Genomic DNA, 20,266 nt, shown 5'->3' with positions numbered 1-20,266 from the left:
ATAATGAACCCGCCCGTGTGTGTGAGCTGAGCCGTTCTTCAACACGAGCTCAGCTCAGATCAGCTCTTCTTCTCTGAGCTCCTAGTTTGTACGTTTTAATCTGCTGCCAAAGCAGGACGTGGGCCGGTTCTGCTGAAGGAGGATGAACCGCTCGTTTGTCATTTGGAGGCAAAGGCAGGTCCTTTACAGGATCACATGATGTTCGACAGCATCCCGGTTCACCTGCCGTTCTGTCCGTCATATTTCCACGAAAACAATCCAAGAATCATTAGAGAGGAGAGGTTTACGTTTAACAAGAATGTCCACCTGGACTCAGAGATGAACTGCTTCGACGTCAGAATCTTATCTGTTCTCAGTTCTTGGTAATCCTGGACACAGTGAATTCTAGTCTAAATCTTCTTGTCATGGGGTGAAGAAATTCAAGTCCAGCTGCCCCGGCTAGATCGAGAATCTCCGCAGACATCGCTGCTTTCTGGATTTGAAGGGACGGGGTTCATGCAATGGGTGGTCCACCGATCACGGCACGCTCCGCATGGACAATCGGAGCACGACCGGCTTCGAGAAGACACGCCAGGATGGACATGTTCTATCATGGGTTCTGCAGCTTTCACATTCCTTATGAGCCCTGCCGCACCAAGCTGGACCGGGTCGGTGCTGAACAGGCCGCGCAATCGGAGGGAGTCCAGTTCCAACTTCAGCTAATGCCTTCCAGGACTTTCGGTTCCTTCCAAGATAGAAAGTGTCTTGATCTTTACTGAGTTAATCATATGGTTAAGGAGTCCATACTGTCTTCATGGTATGATTATTTACAGCTAGCATCGCATTTCTGGTCCAGTGATATCGGAGCCGGTCAGGAGATTTGCCTCCAACCATTGCGAAGCCATCTGGTTCCCTGCCAATGCTTTTTTCTATGCTAATGCAGCCTCTTCTTATCAGACAGTGGGTCAAGTAACCTCCTGAGAGCTTTATCAGCTGGCCATGGAGACACCAGTGTTATTGAATTAGATCCACAGATTCCCCGTTGCTGAGTCAGCTTCTTCTTCTCGGAGTGAATTTAGGTCTGTCTTTTCGCTTCCTGTTTTCTCCCCTCCTTGTGTTTCAGCCTGTTCTGGTGACCCACTTACGCCTCCCGTACGGTTTGGTGGTTAGGATTCCTGGCGTTCACCAGGCGGCCCGGTTTCCGTTACCGGCGTGGTAACCCTGGTTAGCTGCAGAAACTTTACGATGTTGTGTGTCAATAGGCTCCGCCCCCTGTGGCAGTGCAGAGAATCAGTGAAGTGGTGTGATGTCGAAATGATGAATACAATATCAAGCCTGAATGAAAGTCCGGCAATGAAATGATTCGACCTTCACTGGCTGACCAGTCAGAGACGCCATTCATTGAGAGTGAGATGGATGCAGGCACAGGATCCCACTTCACGTGTCCCTCCTGAAAATTACGGAGTATGTCGTGACGCCTTTTGCAACGAGCGGTTGATGCTGCTAAGCCTGTGATGGCTTCCAGCAGTTATTTGACCTTCAATAACGCAGAAGGACATCTTCCATTCAAAAAAGGGGAGAGAAGCCCTTGGACATGCCCTCTGTCGTGATTACTCCATGTAACATGTTCCCATGTTATTGAACGGGTCCTCAAAGAAGGACACGATTTTAAAATCCACAGGCAAGCAAAGGTAGAAGCCTTTTTTATATGAGATGCGGTTCATTTCCTCGGTGGACCTAATAGACGCTTAGCTGAAGACTCTCATCTGAAGGCACCCTTTCGAGTTATCCGCATCGCACTGATGACTTTTGCTGACCGTCCTCCGCTCTGCTCACCAAACATCTCCATCCTCAGCGGCTGGAGGAGCACACCTCCGGATTAGAGGTCTGGTGTCCTGCTGTCCATAACGCAGCAGCCAGAAAGCATCGCACTCAACACAGCAAAGTCATCAAATATCAGTTTGGACTGATGGATAGAGAGAAGATGGAGTTGGACGTGGAGCCCCCTGCCGTCTGAAGTCATCCAAACAGACCCAGAGCTGGTCTGGAAAAGAGGAGCAGGAAACGGCAGGATGGGAGGAAAGCCGGAGCTCAAAACCACGTCCGTTTGTGATGAAAGGCAAGCAGATGGACTGGACAGGAGGAACCAGAAGGTCGAAGAGCAGGAGACCTCTTTGTGGTTCATCTGACGACTCCAGAGCCCCTGTTCTTCTCGTCGAAGCCTTGAGAGACCTGGGACGGAGGGTGGTCACTCACTGTGTTTCCAAGGGAAATTTTAAATGTGTGTCAAGCTATCGTTGTTTGTGTTGACACAGCAAACCGGCCAGCAGCTGCTGTTTCCTGGTCTTCATCTTCTTCATCATCTTCTCGTTGTCCTCCATTGTTCTTCACTCCCAGCTGCTCTTAGACGCACCAAGTAATTCCGGGTTTCTCATGATGAAGCAAAACAGCAGAGCTGGTCTATTGATCACCTTCACAGGTGGAAAATGAGGTTGAATAACACCTGTCGTAAGCAAGGTCTGCCGCCGTGACGGTCCAGGGCTAGCCTGGGGCTCGGCTCGGCTCGGCATTAGAGATCACGCTTTTGCGTGAAACACTCGGTCCTTCAAGTCTGACCATCATTTCCCCAAACATCTCAGCCCAATTTCAATACAGGGGCACCGGGATACAATCATTTATTACACTATGAGGAATTCAATTTTCCTTTTTTATTTTTAGTTGCCTCTTCCTAGCATTGTTAGCACATGTTAGCACAGCATCTCTCTGTCTGGGCGGAGCAGTTAGCCAGCTCCTGCTTGGAGAGTGGATAGTCGATGAATGTTGCAACGTTTCATTTAGTTAGAATGAAACTGAAAACATGTGACCAATCAAATAAAGGGATGTAAATGTAAATAAAGGGTTTGAGTGACAGTCATGTTCTTTAGGAAGTATGCGGGCCATTTGAATTGATAACATCTTGTATGTTCTGGTCCGTCGCCATAACTTCTCTTGCTCTTTAGAAATTCAAAGAGAAATACTCAAAGAGCGCTTACCCATAGTTTTTCTCTTGGTCCGCCATCCTTATCCCTCTCATGACGGTTAAAGCTATGATTGTAAGATTTCAGGATTTATGTTGAGCTACTATAGATCTGCACGTAGAGGGTCATCAGACACCTGGGTTGTAATTCGGAGATCTACGGATAAAATCTAAACGGGTAAAATCTATATGGATAAAATCTGACGTGGCTGGACTGAGAAAGTGTTTGTGTTCACGCGTCCTTTCAGCAGCGTGTTTACAGCAGGAGCTGAAGCTGACCTTATAAACAGGATGCAGTAATGATGTGCATCAACTCCAATGTGTGCTTTCATGAAAATACCTAATCAGAGTCCCTGCAGTCGCTGATGGCCCCGATGACTGTACGATATGCATGCTCAGCCACGCTGATTAATCCTTATTGCTGTTTAGCTCTCCAAACGAGGACTACGAGTACAGTAGCCTTGGGCCCAGATGGTGCATCTCCCCTGCCGATGACAGTGTTACATAAGCGGACTGAGCCCGGCGGCAAGTCCTACACGCCTGCCGCACTGAGCCTCAGCAGTGTGTGGACTTCAGTGGAAAAGGACAGAAGGGGGGGGGGGGGGGGGGGCACATCCAGCACGGAGACCGCTTTAAATAGCTCGAATTCCACCCCCATCCTTGCACAAGCATTCTGACGCTCTCCTGCCACCGGGTCTCTGGCCGCGCAAAGCAAGGCATCAGGCATCTGAAGGCCAGCTCCGTCCTGGAGGGCGCGTGGGCGGGATTTGTACGTTCCTTATCTGTATCTGCCTCTTTGGTATTTAAAGACGGCCTCCCGTCAATGACGCCGTTCTCCCCGACAGCCATCCCCTCCCCCCCGACGCATCCACACAGACAAACTTCATGTGAGAGCAGCAGCCTCTTCCAGCCAGTGTCTTTATTTGTACAGAACAGGAAATGAATCACCCATAAACCCGCGTAGCGCTCAGCTTAGCAATACAACTCAATCTGAAGATTAGGCCTTATGTTTACATGATTTCCATCACAAAACTTCGGATCGACCGCTCATTCTCCATTTTCACCCCTCGCTGGTCACATAATGCGCGCACGCTGGCTGCCACGGCAACGCTACCTTCTCCGCATGGAACCGGATTTTAGAATCTTGGTGACAAAATGAGATTAAAAATGATCAGTTAGCAGACACCATGTTTGTCACCAGCCAGTAAGTACTGAGAAAAAGAAGAAAATTATCTTCCTCCATCCAACCCTCTACAAATCATCTGGCTATTTGGTAGAGTGGTGACTTCTGAATAACAACGACCGGTACTTTGGATCTTCGGTTATTGAATTGCAATTTTTGTAAGTCACTTTGGATAAAGCGTCTGCTTAATGACTGTAATGTAATGTAATGTAAAATCGCTGCCTCCATCCGACCCTCAACCAATCACCTGCCTCCATCCAACTCTCAGCCAATCATCGTCCACCATTCAACCCTCAGCCAATCATGTGCCTCCATCCAACTCTCAGTCAATCACCCGCCTCCCTCTGACCATCAGCCAATCATCTTCCTCCAGCCGACCGTCAGCCAATCACCTGCCTCCATCCGACCTTAAGCCAATCATCTGCCCACATCCAACCCTCAGCCAATCACCTGACTCCGTCTGACCCTTAGCCTCCGTCCAACCCTCAACCAATCATCTGGCTCCATACAACAAAGCCTCAGCCCATCACCTGCCTCCATCCGACCCTCAGCCAATCATCTGCCTCAATACAACCCTCAGCCAATCACCTGCCTCCATCCAGCCCTCTCCTCTTACACTTCCTGGACCTCCTCTGTGGAGTGAAAACTCAAAGAGCAGAAAGGAAGAGGTGATGAATTGATTTGAAGTAGGTGAGATAAGGAGTAAATGCCGTCATGGACATATTTGGGATCAATAACTTATAATCCCAGAAAAATGCTGACAAGAAGGTCATTCTCTGTGTCTCAGGAGGTCAATGAATCCTCAAATAGGAAATGTTAGTTTTTCTGTTAATTAGTTTTTTCTTTGTAAATGTCCCTTTAAGACAGTTGGTGGGCAGGTCCAGGAAGTTGGTCGGAGACGCACATGTCAAAGAGGAGCCGTGGTCCACCCGCTAACACCTGCCTGTATCTCCTGCCATGGTAGGTGTGTATCGCCTTCGACCGTCTTCATATCGATGCCGATCGTTGTTCATCGATGAAATGTTAGTTTGTGAGGTTTGACATTAAGTCATCAGTCATCCATCTGGAGGTGAAGGCATGATGGCTGCTGAGCTTCTCCCAGTTGATTCTGTGAAGTATTTGTGAAGTTTACAGTCTGAAGCTCATGGCTGAACAAACATGGAGTACCTGAAGGTTTGCAATGATCAGATAAGGACATCCAATTCATAGGAACCGTTTCCATCAGTAAGAGTTTCAAAGGACTTCAAACAAATCTGGGAAATGTCTGGAGGATTTTACAAATGTCTTTTGGAAAGATGCGAATCTGGATTAAATGGACCTTAGCCAACCATGGTCCTCTGGCAAAAGCTCCCAGGTCCACCTAGCCCCCCTGTGAGGGTGCACTCCTTCTGGTCTGGTTAAAAAGTGAAATCAGCCCTTCTGGTCAGCTCATCCAAAGGTTGTCCTTCAAGCATCACCTCCCATTAATTGGAGTTGAGCTTACCAGGTTTCTCCCTGGGCCACACTCGAGCTCAGGGATGGGCAAACTACGGCCACATCCGGCCCGCCGAAGATTGGTACAGACTTCCATACTTGCACACATGAATGAGCTGGACGTGACGCTACGAGGGAAAAATCAGTTTGTGCATGAAATGCAAGCAAACGTCAGAGCCTTCAAAACCAAACTGGTTTTATTTTCAAAGCAAACAACAAATGGATTTCTTTCTTTATATGTATCGTATCTTGCGGTGATCCGGCCCGTCTGTCAAATTTTAAAAGTCAATGCGGCCCATGAGCCAAAAAGTTTTCCCACCCCTGCTCGAGCTTCTGTGAGGTCCTTCTCCATGGCCATCTCATCTCGCTCCCAGGTTTCTTACTTGAGCACCCATTTGAGCCCTCGACAAGTGTCTAAAGGTCCTCAAATTCATGCCTGAAGTCTTCTTCTTAGGATGCATCGCAAACAGGCACCAGCAACCTTCTGCCCATACCTCCAGGCTTTGGACACTCCGACTTAAAGCTCCATTGCATGTATGCTCTCATCTCTGCTCTGTTGGTCTCCTGGAGTGTTCTGCAGCCAAGGTCAAAGTGGTAGGATGCTGATCAGAACCTCTGAGTCGGAGGCCAGGGTGTGCTGACGGGGAAGAGGTAGAAGGGGCCGATCGTTCCCTGGAAGTCGGAGCGGTTTTGTGAGCCTGAAGTGTCTCCTGTGGAGGAGCTCCGTCCAACTCGCAGGAAGCGACGTGGCCAGAGGTCCGTCTGGGAAGTGAGCATCACAGAGGGGTCACTGGATACAGAAGAAATGACCGTGCTTCTACTATTTAGGTGCGGCAAAGGTAAAAAGAGCTTTGTGTTTGTGATGCGTGTTCTTCTCGGCAGAGGATGGCAGTGAGCTGAGGCGGGGTGAACTCCTCCAGGCCTTCCCCCAACACAAACACCCCTCGGGCGGCATTGTCAGGTCCTCGGTAAGGTCCAAGGTGAAGAAGACATGCGGGCCATTTCGGCATTTAATACCGAGATCGAAATGTCGGAGCTGGCTTTTGCCTCATGTTGCCCTGGAGCTGAGGTGTTTTTTCTGGATATGAACATCCACACATGCGTGTCCACGCTGCTTAGCAGACCTTGGTGATTTGAATGCTGTGATTTAAAAGTAAAATCCATTTGAAACGGGCTTCGGCTAATGGCCGCAGGCAGGAGCCGATCTGGAGCGGGAGCGGGCGGCTCGTCCTTGGCTGGATGGGGGAGTTGGGGGGGGGGGGGGGGGGGGGGGGGGCATTAATGTAAATCTCCTCCAACTCACATAAAGGTGACCAAATACATGTTCTCCTACAACCACCGCACCTTTCACAAATGCATCATGAGAGGATGTAGCCTTCATCAGGATGTAGCCTTCTGTCCGCCTTGCTGTGTCACTTCTGCCCGTGAGCAGTGGACTCCACTGAGAAGACCACTTCCAGTTAATGAATGAAGAATACAGACATGAATTTTGATTAGCAGCAGCACCCTGGAGCCATGGTTAGAACCTCCATATCACAGCAGAAGGTCCCAAGGGGGCCCCCTCTGTGTGGGATTCCTCCGGTTTCCTACCACCGTCCAACACATGCAGGAGGTTCATGTCCAGAGATGAGTGTTTGGGTGTCTCCCTATGAAGCCTTTTGATGGATCTTGTTGAACCTGCCTCTCGCCCGGTGGCAGCAGAAACCCCCTCCCCCACATCTTCTCTCACACCATCTAGCATCCCGTCCTCCACCGCCCTCGGAGGTGGAACCCAGAGATACTTCAGGTCCTCAGAGAACCATCTGCAGACCTCCCTGGTCCATCTCTGTCCCTGGAGCTGCAAATTAGCTGTGGAACTGATGATATATGGAAACCCTCGTGATGGAACCATTATTGGCCCCAGCAGAAGCCCAGCCGCCCTGCAATTTGGAGCCACACACACACACACACACACACACACACACACACACACACACACACACACAGACACTCCTCCCTTTCCCTGTTTTCTTATTCATCTCTCACCTCCCCGTCATTGTGCTGCCGTCCTTTGTGGCCTGCTTAACAAAACACAACACCATGGTCTGGTGTGTGTGTGTGTGTGTGCGCAGCTCTCTGCTGTTTGCACAGAACACACTCGAGGCCTTATTGGTCATGATTGTATATTTTAGTGTGTATATTTATATATTTGTGTATTTTCAAGTAAGTTTCCAGTGAAGAAGGGGAGGTGACAGTGCAGGTGTCCTGCAGACACTTTGAGAGCAGGAAGCCAGTGCAGGTGTGAAGCTCCGCAGACACACACACACACACACACACACACACACACTCGACTCTGCTCCGCAGTGTGTTTGTGATGCCTTCAGGTGCCGTATCAAAACACATTCCCAGCAGTTATGTTATGCAACACTCCCATCCACCAGGGTTCTGGACGTCCTGATTTCTGTGGCTGCAACATCAGCATGGATTCAGCAGCTTCCCCGTCCACGCGGCGGTCGGCTCATTCACTGGCGCTCTGTAATCCTGCGACGTCTCATGCAAACAAGAGGACGAGCTGTCGCGAAAAAACAAACAGATTATTTCTGAAACAGCGAGATTTGTCATAGAGGAGGAGTGAAAAGAGATAAAATGGCAGGTTTCCACAGCAGTGAGTCACCTGAAATTAAACCCACGCAGAAACGTCCTGCTCCTGCGAGGGATCACACCCCAGCCGCTGCCCACATATTCCTCTATCTCTATGATATCGCGCCACTGCTGGCGTCGGGATTCTCGTCCCATAACAAGTCACATAATGTAGATGTCCTCTGTGCAGAAGATGCTGAGTCAACCAACAATCCCCTGGTCTTCAGATGAAGCTCCCGCCGAAGTGTGTCCCGGGAATGAGCTCACAATCGTCTTGGTTGCAGCTGTGCGCAGACCTGCCGACGTGTTGTGAAAGCCCGCGGGGGAGAAGATGGGGCAACTTTCTCCTCGGGCCGCAGCACAAAGGAGAAGTTGGGTAACATCCTGTCCCGGCGGGAAGCCAGCCGAGAGCCGAATACGAACTACATTCTTGAGCTTCGGTGCCGTGATCTGCGCCGGGTTTTACCTGCCGACCGTCCTTAGCCTTCTGTTCTGGACGTGATCTGGCCTCGGGATTACATCATGAATATATGAGGGGGTGGCGGAAGGTCACACTCCTGGATGTGCATCTCTGCAGGCTTGCTTTGCTTCTCTCTCTGAAAGTGTAGCATATTCAAATAAAAGTCCAAAAGCAAAGCAGAAACCCGTGAAAACAAGCAGAATACCTCCGGTATGCTCCAGAAGAAGCTGATTCCCCCAGGTCTTGCAATAAAAAGGCCAGGAGAAACAACAGAAACACCAGGGGAAGTGGGACCTTCTGCCAGGTCTCCCTTCATTCAGTTTTGGATCCCATCATGTGGCCACTGGAGCCACGGTGGAATGATGATGAGTTCGAACTGCAGAATCTTCACGTCAGAGCTGATCCCCGGCATTGTCCCTCGTGGTCCTCGCGGCGAGGTACCCTCATGTCCTCACCGGGGTTCAGAGGAACCCAAAAGCTTTGTTTGTGGCCCTGAAACCATTTGAAGGAAGACTATCTTCTCCCTCCGCTGCTCCCTCTGACCAGCAGATGGTGAATGATTCATGGAGATGTCCTGGTGCTCCAGTAGTTTCACAGCTAAATCCTCTCCTCACGTCCACCTCCATCCCTCTCCACGTACATCTGTATCTCCATCCACCGAGCTTCCCGTTGGAAATAGCCACAATCGCTGAGCCCGACCCGGATGCGTTTTTTGTCGGAGAACGGTGTCTATGCATGGTCTGCTCATCAGAGCGGCACGTGCATACCGACGTGCCCTGCGAAGGCATGGTGTAGCCTCCTGCTGAACCCCAGGGGAACCTCCTCCACCCTGAACCTTATGCGACAGCTATCAGTAGATGCTGGTGATGCAGACGTGTCCTCAGTTTTGTCGCAGTCACTGAGAATCAGCGACTCAGCACTTCAGTACCTGAAGGTTCAACGTACAAATGCTGAAGGAGAAACATCCTCTATGTTTTACAGGAACTTTTAGGTCCTGACCTCTTCTGTCTCTGCTCCCAGCAATGTTATCATGTTGCAGCTGAGGAGTGCACCACACACACACACACCTCCTGAAAACACTTCTGCAAAACAAAAAAACCACATTAAGACAGTTTTTGCTGAAAGGAAGTGAAATCTGCCTCCTTCCTCCCTCAAGAAGTCAGATTCTGAGTTGCTCACACTGAGTTGGTTGATAAGAAGAAGGCTAAGTATTATGTCAGAGTATGTACCGCGGTGCTGGTATATTTTCCTGTTCTCCGCCCGATGCCTTGCTCATAGGTCACCGCTGTGACCCCTGTAACAGTTGGAGCAGGTCGGAGGCGGAGCTAATGGTGAGCGATGTTCAACCGGCGGAACCAGGCCGCCCACCTGCCGGCTCCACGGCCGACCTGCCGTCGGCAGATGACGAGGAGGACGCGGCGAGGCTGGAGGGCTCTCAGACGGGCCAGAAGAAAGAGCAGGCTGTACCCGACAGCTGGACACGACGGGCCTTTCATTCGGCGGCATCTGCTCCGCCGCCGCCGCCTCAATAGGACGGATTCAAGAGACACTCAGAAGAAAACAAGTCTTTTCTTCTGGCCGGGCGGAGGGCGGCGTTCACACACAGCCGGCCCTGTGTGAGCGCATCCACTTTATGGACTGTGACACCATTGAAACATCACACTCTGAGGAGACGCCGAGCAGGCTATCGTGGAGCTCTTCTTTGAAGAACAGAAGGCTGACGGGGCGGGAGAGAAGGTCAAGCACTCCGTCGGTTCACTTCTGGTCCCGACGTTCACAGGAAGGAGATTTTGTTCTCCATTCTCCGACCATTGGGTAATACGCGCTGGTTTCCGGGGCGACAGAGCGTCCAGATGTTTTCCTCAAACAACATTCAAGCTCATCCGGCAGCTGCTTCGTGGATTCTACTTTGAATTATTTCTGTGCGTCTTCTCTCCAGTCTGACGGCAAGACGGACGTCCCTCTATTTCTTGTGCCGCGTTAGGAGCCAGAGTTTCCTCCAGATGTTGCGCTTAGAGCACCTTCGTCCTCTTTGCTAAGTCCAGTCTATAGATTTTAGATTTTAACCGCACGGCTCCAAATCCCAGGTGTCTGAGGACCTGGGAAGAGCAGGTCTGGCTCACCCTCTTTGAGATGATCTCCAGAAACCCAACATTCCCCCAGGAGCGAGCACCCGGAGACAGCGGCGGGGAAACGCGACTTTTAGCCTCGGCCAGATCCAAGCTCAATGTGGGCGGCCTTCTGCCTCGACCAGTTGGGGTAAAAAGAGAGAGAGAGTCAGAATGTGACAGAGACAGAGGGGTGAGGGTTGGGAGGGACGAATCATCCATCACTGCATGCTAATAGCTACATGCTAATAGCTGAAGTGATACAATGATAGCTTTAATATGAATGAAAGACATAACACTATGGGGATATGCTGCAAAAGACCAAGCCACGCCCCCGGGGAACCTGACCAATGACAGCGTAGGGAATCCAACGAGGCACCTCCAGGTGCATTTTTTATTGACCAGCACCTGCAGACCCTGTCTTCGCTGTCGGTTCTGTCCCGTGACCCTGAGGAAGGGACCACGCTCATTGGCTGAAGACGGGGATCTTCACACTGTAGAAGTCCACACGGTTGAAGAACCTGCAGTTGGGCTTTGCAGCCTCCAACCCATTCCTCGCTGCGTAGGACAGGGAGCGTCCAGGTCCTGGAACCCTCAGGCTGGTTAAAGCCTCTGAGCCGAGCACTTCTTCAACCCTGGATTATACAAGTTTTCACATCAAGTGATTATACCCGAGTCCAAAGGCTGAAAGCGGCCTGTTATTTTCTATAAAATACACCGTGGCAATTCTAAATCTAGCTTTAGAAGAACGACGAGGGGGCGATTCATTTATCTAGGCCGGGGGTCAGGAACCTATTTGACTGGGAGAGCCAAAAAAGCCAAACATTTCTAAATATATTTCATTGAGAGTCATATAGTGTTTTTAATGTATAATAAATTAAATATGTCTTACTTATAATGCGACCTCTGGTGCTGCATGGATTTGTTCAAAGTGCCACTTTATATATTACCGTTTCATATATATAATTTTATCATTGCATATTAGACATACTCTACAAATGCAAATCCCTCTGCACAGTAATCATCATCTTTTTTTCTTTTCACCACCTTTTACGTTACAAGGGTTGAAGCGGATAAACTAGTTGGCTTCTGATAAAATTGGTTTCTTCACCTTTACAATGACCCGGACGTGCTCGGAAGCCATCGGTTCCCTACCCGACCGACGGGTGCCCCTTGAAAATTATCTTCAAAACTAATTTCTGTTTACTTTAAAATGACACAGAATACAGTATTCAAAAAACCGTTCCAAACTGATTTTTTTTTCAACTCAAAATTGTCTGGGAGCCATTTGCCGTCACCCAAAGAGCCAAATATGGCTCGCGAGCCGTAGGTTTTCTGAACGCTGATCTAGACTAAATACACTTTCACCCAAAAGTCAGATAGTATGAATGTGCAAGAAAATGTGAGTGGACTTTCAAACGCGTCAGTGATGCTCGCTGTGCTTGGCTTGTAGAAAGTGACACGGTGTTTGTTTATCCTGATGAAACTTAAAGACCAAGAGCAAAGCGATAGCAGAGAGCGAAGCGTTAGCAGCGAGCAAAGCGTTAGCAGCATGAGAGGTGTTAGCAATGGTGAAGCAATAGCACTGAGCGAAGCGTTAGCAGTGGCAGGCGTTAGCAGAGTGCTGTGTTTCTGCAGGCTGGACCGGCAGCTCATTAAGGGGTTAATGATGAGCTGTCAGTCACGCTTCCTGACGCTCACAGGACAAAAAAGGGTTTCGCCAAATGAAATTAGCGCGCTGCTGTTTGCACAACGCCTCCACAGCAGATCGACACACACACTCCTTCCCCCGTCTGCACAAACACACGAAGCCACCGACCACTCAGGCTCACGGATAAAGACTGAAAACAAGTTAAAGGGTTTTTTTTTCCCATTTCTATTTCATTAACTTCTGCTTTAAGGTCCTTGTAGAGAGAAAAAGGACTCCACACTGAGGCTGGCTCAGCACCACCAAGCTGCTGGAGTCACATTATTGACTCTTCTCAGTGAAATCCTGTCCATTAGTGACTGCAGGCTGGTGATATTAGTTGGATTTTAACCCGAGTTCTCAGACTCTCTCACTCGGACTCTTTTCCTTTCCGGCGTTTGCTCCGCTCGCCTGAAGCTGATCCCCCATCAGGACCAGCATGGAGACACGGGCCTGACACCCATCCAGGTTCCAAATGGTCTTGTTTCTGGTCTTCCCACTTCCGTGTTTACCTTGTGAACCGGACCGGCTTGTTGATTGGATCCTCCCGCTTGTATTTCCAGCTCGGACCCACTACACCCGGGGTGACGGAGAACCTCATGCGGAGTCCTGCTGCAGTCGGCTCCAAAAAACCAGACTCGCCGCAGCACAGAGACCCTGACATTTGCAATGCTAATGTCATCTGGGTGTTCTGTTGGGAGCCTGGACATGAACCCGTTTCAGGCCGGAGACGGACAGCCAGGAAAGGAGCAGCGGGGGGGATTTGGAGCTTTTCACACTCCTGGCTGGCCGATAAGATGACTACCAGGGGTCTCATTAGAGGGGCTTGAATCAGCGCCAGCGCAAACATGCCAGAGTGCACCTGACGCTGCTGTGCGAGCAGAAGGTGGAGGGTAGGAGGCTTTGTCTCCGCAGCACACATGGTAGCATGTTTATTTTTCCACAACCCGGAAACGCGGGCAGCCCTCGTGCGAAGATCTCGGCCGATAAACATGTAGGATCGATGCGGGCGTAAGAGCCGGCGTCCACCGTGCAAACACCAGCATCATCCTAAGAAAAGGGCTTTAAAGACTAATGTACTGGCTAATGTACCGTCTGCTCCGCATCGGCATCATCAAACAGGAATGACCTTCCTCCAGACTTTCCAGGTTATCAGTCCAGTTCCGTCCAATCAGTGGAGGTTTGCAGGAGGTGTGAGCGTTCAGTCTTAGCGCTGCCGCACCTGCAGGGAGAAAGTCTTTATGCAGTGGTATGGTTTGGTCAGAGCCAGAACGGCTCCTTGTCTTCCGACCTTCTCTGTGTTCGCTAACAAACCACGCTGCTGTGGTTCAGACCTTTCAGACGTCTTTTGAAAAATGAAAAAGAATATTTAGCACACGGCAGTAAATCAACCTGTCAAAGTGCCACCATGTAAAGAGGCCTTTCTAGATGACCTTCAAGGTCTGGGCGAGCGGCGCTCAACTCGGCCCTGACATTGCTGCATCCAGACATGGTTACACCTGTGCTGCAATCCAGCCAAGCTTTGTGTTTAGTCCGTTTAGACAAGATAGTGTCGCTGTTAAAGATACTATCAGGGCGAGGCCGGGAGGATCTGGCGTATGGGTGAGAAGACGCCGGAGGAGCGAGATCTGGTGCGGGACCAGGTCTGAGGAGACACCGACGAACCGAAGCGGCTGAAGCAAATGACTGCAAAGACCCGGAAGGAAAAATGCGTGGGACTTGTTGGGATGGCAGACGCATAACTCACCGAGCAACTTGGGCGTGTCCTTGTTTACATGACTTGTGTATCCTTTTAGCCAGTCCTGTAAACAATACATGGTCACATGACCGGAGCGACTGGAGCTGGTGATGCTGGGCTTGGACAAGAAGAAGCTCTGAGGGACCTCAGTCACATCCCAAACAATCCGAGGTGCCACTCAGAAGACCGGGAGTGAGAACGCTAATGCTAATATGGAGACAATAGAATTTAGAAGGAATACTAAAATAGAATAGAATAGAATGAGCCTTCTATTCTAGGATTTCAATTTGTTCTTTTAAACATCTTAAAAGCCAGACGTGCAGAGACAAAGGTGGTAGATATGATGCTGTGTCACACCGTTAGCTCTTTCCACCAACGCCTCTGCTGACATTTAAATATAGACCGCGGGTTCCCTCCTGGAGGGCGGCACAGACGTTTGGACCTGAAGCTCTGGATCTATTTCATTTCCAAAGGCCCGAGCCCTGGTGTCGTGCTCAGACATGGCTGGCATCTTGAGGTGTTTGGACGGATGGAGGGATTTGAAAAGAGCTTTAAGTTCTGTAAAGTCCCTCTGTTTGCTCGTGGAGGCGCTGATTGGTATTTGTACCCGAAGCGATGTATGCACCGACAGGTGGGCATTAGCCGGCCTCCGGAGTTGGCGGGTATTTAAAGCCGTTGGTCCGTCTGAGTGTGTGTTTCCATACAAGGAAGGGCATCCAGTCCTGCAGCTAATGGGAGGAAATGGCCTGTGTGGAGGAGACAGCCCAGTCTGTCTGTGGGAGTTTAATTCAATCACAGCTTTGCTCAAAAATGAATTAAAACGCTCATTAAGTCCAGCCCTCCTCCCCCTGCAGGCACACACCCGGGCCGCACTGCCTACTGAGGCTCCGAAGCAGATATCTGTGCGTGTGTTTATGCATGCCAGCCTGTGTGCGGTGGTGTGTGTGAATCAGCCGTCAGCAGTCACTCACTCCATCGTGTTGTTTTAATCTGCGGTGCAAGCGGCCGCCCACGCGCCGCTCCCCGTGAACCTGCTGGCAGAAGATCCAAACCCTGGCGACTGGATGCCATGCTGCTGGTCGATCTTCAGTCAGACCGAGTCGGAGCTGAGCAGAGCGCTCCACGGCGGAGATATTATACGCTCTGATCGCCCGAGCTCGGACGCTGACCTTTCCACACTGCGCCACCGCAAACCGCTTTGGACCGTTTATTCTAGCAGGCGGAGCAGGATGTCCGAAGCTCCCGGCCTGAGAGAGCCACCTTCATGAGCACCACAGAGGCAGCAGATAATCGCTCCGACTATAACGTTCAACCTTCTATCTTTGTGGAACACGTCAAAGATCAGAACAGCGGAATTCACCGGCACTGTCTGGCTCTCAGTTGCATTAAATGACGAACCCGCCGAGCGTTAGGACCCAAGGGTGTGAGCCTGGAGCTCCAAAGCAAACAATCAGACAAACAACGTGACGACTCCACGAGGGAGGAGTGGCTTCTGCTCTGCGGACGCCCTCAGCCGAAAGACGTGAGCTTCCCCTGCTGATGGAAACGCAGAAAGCACCCGATGCATCCGGGCGCGGAGACGAACATGTGTGACGTCCATCCAATAATACGCCCGGCGGTTACATCATGGACACATGGACCAGGGACATCAGACCTGAGAAGAACCAGAGGTGCGTTGTGTTTCACAAACACACATATTTATTCTGCGATTTAAACCCCGGAGTGGGAGGAAAGGGTGTTGGTTGTTCTTGTTGTGCCGTGCTGAGAACCTCCTGAAACTGCATTTCAGAAATACCATGAAACCAGCTTTGCGAGAGTTTGCTCCCTTTCTCCTTGTCAGAGGAGAGCAGGGGCCACTGACCTCTCACACATTTCACATTTGGACTTTGTGGCGCCAGAGCTCTTCTCCACCAGGACATCCCAACCTCGACCTGACACAAACACAGATTTAACATCTGCCCAGTCTGAGGAGATCCGGAAGAGATGGTGGAACCGCACCAGTCTCAGCTGTTCCCCAAGCAAATGGGGAGTTCTTTCATTGATGTTGCTGTTCTCTGTCTCCATGGAAATGTCTCGTAACTTGTCACATTTTTGATTTTATTGTAATCTTAATGTGTAATGAATTCATCCTTTCCCCCTTCCTTGGTCTCCTCCTCCTCCTCCTCCTAAGGAGACCCCCTGAATGGTTGATGTGTCAGATGAAGCTGTTCCCCGTGTTCTGCATCCACAAAGAAAACGACAGCTTTCTCCAGGAGAAGAATGGGAGTAGAAGCGGCAACGTTGCAGCTGCAGATGAATTAGTCACCGTGCTGTTATTCATCAGAGTGTCTGATGAAATTTGAGAACACGTTTCCAAAGCTCACGTTGATGAATGCCCCTCCTGTTCTCCGTCTGAGTGTGATGAATGTCACTCTAATGAAGCCACTTTTCTAAATCATGACTTATTATTTCCCTGGATAATGATGTATTGCAGTGACATTTTAATATCAGTGTGACATTATTGATTTAAGAATTACACCTGAGGTGCAAATGATTGTCTCTAATCGCTCAGACATGTTGAATATCTTCATATTGGTTTGCAGATGACTTATTGTCCATGGAGCCATTACCCGCTCTATTACCTCTTCTTCTCCTCCTTTCGGCTTTTCTTTTCAGGGGTCGCCAAAGCGAATCCACCTTCTCCATCTAACTCTGTTCTCTGTATCCTCCTCTCTCACATCAACTACCTTCATATCCTCTCTCACTACCTCCATAAAACTTCTCTTTGGTCTTCCTCCAGGCCTCCTGTCTGGCAGCTCCAATTCCAGCATCCGTCTACCATACCTTCTATCGCATAGTACCCCCGACACTTTTCTCCACCCATTCCACCTGCTTGAACCCGTCTCTTCGCCTCTCATCCACACTCTGGACTGTTGACGCCAAGTACCAGAAATCCTCCAACTTCTTGATCTCCACTACTTGTAGCCTCACCGTTCTACCTGAGTTCCTCTCATTCACACACATATATTCTGTCTTGCTGCGACTAATTTTCTTTCCTCTCCTTTCCAGCGCATACCTCCACCTCTCTAGATTTTCCTCAACCTGTTCTCTGTTCTCACTACAGATCACAATGTCATCTGCAAACATCGTGGTCCATGGAGATTCCTGTCGAACTTCATCTGTCAGCCTGTCCATCACCACTGCAAACAAGAATGGGCTCAGAGCTGATCCCTGATGGAGTCCCACCCCCACCTTGAACGTATCTGTTACCCCTACAGCACACCGCACCACTGTCTCACAACTAGCATACATGTCCTGCACCAGCCTAACATACTTCTCTGCCACTCCAGATTTCCTCATACAATAAAAGTATTCCTCTCTTGGCACCCTCTTATATGCTTTTTCTAGGTCTACAAAAACACAATGCAGATCCCTCTGGCCTTCTCTGTACTTCTCTATTAGCATTCTCAATGCAAATACTGCATCTGAAGTACTCGTTCTAGGCATAAAGCCATACTGCTGTTCACAAATGCTGACATCTGCCCTCAGTCAGTCTAGTTTCCACTACTCTTTCCCGTAACTTCATTGTATGGCTCATCAACTTTATCCCTCTGTGTTGCCACAGTTCTGCACATCCTCCTTATTCTTAAAAATGGGCACCATCACACTTCATCTCCATTTTTCAGGCATCTTCTCAATCTCTAAGATCCTGTTGAATAAACTAGTCAGAAACTCTACCGCTGCTTCTCCTAGACACTTCCACAGGTATATCATCAGGACCCACTGTTGACCCACTGTTTCCACTCTTCATCCTCTTCAGTGCCTTCCTCACTTCACTTTTACTAATCTCTCCTACTTTGTGGTGTACAATAGTCAACTCTTCTACCCTTGCCTCTCTTTCATTTTCTGCATACAACAGCTCTTCAAAGTACTCTTTCCATCTTCCCATCCCTCCTCTATCATTTGTCAATACATTTCCCCTCTCCATACTTAATCACCCGGACCTGTCGTACATCCATTATATCTTTATCTCTCTGTTTCCCCAACCCGTACAGATCATTCTCTTCCTCCTTACTGTCCGAGCATACAGGTCATGATATGCCCATTGTTTTGCCTTTGCTACCTCTATCTTTACCTTTCATTGTAACTCCCCGTACTCCTGTCTGTTCTCTTCAGTCCTCCCAGAATACCACTTCTTCTTTGCTAACCCCTTTCTCTGTATATACTCCTGCACTTTCTCATTCCACCACCAAGTCTCCTTATCTACTTTCCTTCCAGATGACACACCAAGTACTCTCCTACCTGTCTCCCTGATAGCACTAGCTGTAGTTGTCCAATCATCTGGAAGCTCTCCCTGACCACCCAGAGCCTTTCTCAGCTCCTCCCTGAAAACCATACAACACTCCTCCCTTTTCAGTTTCCACCACTTTGTCCTCTGCTCTGCCTTTGTCCTCTCGATCTTCCTTGTCACCAGAGTCATCCTACAAACCACCATCATATGCTGTCTGGCTACACTCTCACCTACAACTACTTTGCAGCCACTGATCTCTTTCAGGTTACCTCGTCTATACAAGATGTAGTCTACCTGCCTGCTCCTACTTCCGCTTTTATAAGTTACCCTATGTTCCTGTCTTTTCTGGAAAAAAAAAGGGTTCACGACAGCCATTTCCATCCTTTTTGCAACATCTACCACCTTCTGTCCCTCTGCATTCCTATTGGATACCAAATCTGCCCGTCACTTCTTCATCCCCTCTATTGCCTTCACCAACATGGCCATTGAAGTCTTCACCAATTACCACTCTCTCATCTCTGGTGATATTCTGCATCACTTCATCTAGCTCATTCAAGAACCTCTCCTTCTCCTCAAAGTCACATCCCACCTGCGGGGTATAGCCACTAACAGCACTGAGCATCACACCTTCAATTTCCAGTTTCAGACTCCTAAGTCTATCTGATATTCTCTTCCCTCCAGAACATTCCTAACAAACTTCTCCTTCAAGATAACTCCTACTCCATTTCTCTTCTTGTCAGTACCATAATTGTACAAATTTAAAGCCTGCTCCTCAGCTTCTAGCCTCTCTCCTTCTGAACACTACTTCCTCCTCTCCTTCTTTGACCTACAGTTGCCCAGTTTTCATTAGTTCCCTTTAGGTCATCGGTACCAATGGCGGTCACTGTTAACCCGGGCCTCGACCGATCTGGCATGATCTGGTTATCAGGTTTGATTTGCATCTTTGGTTTTGGAAAAAGTTTTACGCCGGATGCCCTTCCAGACGCAACCCTCTGCATTTATCCGGGCTTAGGACCGGCTCAGGGAGACACTGGCCCGTGCCCCCCCAAGACTTAATAACTAATCTTTGTAATTTGTACTCGTACCAGCTAAGAAATGTTTAGAGATATTAAGAAATCAAAATATGGCTCCAAGAACTTGTCGACACACTGCCCTCAGAAAGAACTGAACTTATCAAAACCTCTCGTCCATTCATTTGAGCAGAGGTGACTGATCACTGCGGGAAAGGGCAATCTTTTCTTTCCAGGGAATATGTATTTTGTGAAGAGTAGACTAATTGGCCCTTTGCACGCAGGTTTAAGCTTCAAAATGGAGTTAGAATTTAAATTGTTCCTATTAAAACTTCCAAACAAATCCAAATCCATTCTGTATCAATGAACATATATTCAACCTTTTGTACGATGTCAGTGGGTTAAGAAGGGCACCCACAGATACCGTGAATTATGATTATTGTTATTATTTTCATGCTGCTCCACTGACTGGAGTATATTGAAACAACTGGTTGAATCCTCACACTCCTCCTGTGTGTTTCCCACTGTGTATTCATTCATTCATTCATTCATTCATTGGCCTTGTTTTCCTTTGCTACAGGATGCATTTAGGGATCAGCTAGAGTGTAATTTTTTTTTAACATCTGCTACAAATATACCGAGGCGGCTCTGCCGATGACTTCTAGAATATATGAAACCAATCTAATTCGAAGATGTGCGTGTGGAAGACACACACTGGTGTGT

The 20,266-nt window shown here is 49.1% G+C and overlaps 1 long non-coding RNA gene across 2 annotated transcripts in view; it reads left to right on the top strand.

Moving 5' to 3' along the window:
* Window positions 1-20,178, top strand: part of LOC147216416 (uncharacterized) — a 30,847-nt gene extending 10,669 nt beyond the window's left edge. For both annotated transcript variants that reach the window (XR_015109179.1, XR_015109181.1), the window contains 2 exons: window positions 5,042-5,142; window positions 17,367-20,178. This is a non-coding gene — a long non-coding RNA (uncharacterized LOC147216416). The remainder of the gene's footprint in view (window positions 1-5,041; window positions 5,143-17,366) is intronic.
* Window positions 20,179-20,266: the final 88 nt, after the last annotated feature.

This window comes from Fistularia commersonii, chromosome 30, assembly GCF_037954325.1.
Source record: "Fistularia commersonii isolate RoL2024-O1a breed Wild chromosome 30, RoL_Fcom_v1.0, whole genome shotgun sequence".
NCBI classification, from domain to species: Eukaryota; Metazoa; Chordata; class Actinopteri; order Syngnathiformes; family Fistulariidae; genus Fistularia; species Fistularia commersonii.
The sequence above is the reverse complement of the archived record's forward strand: the minus strand, read 5'-3'. Positions and strand labels throughout refer to the sequence as shown.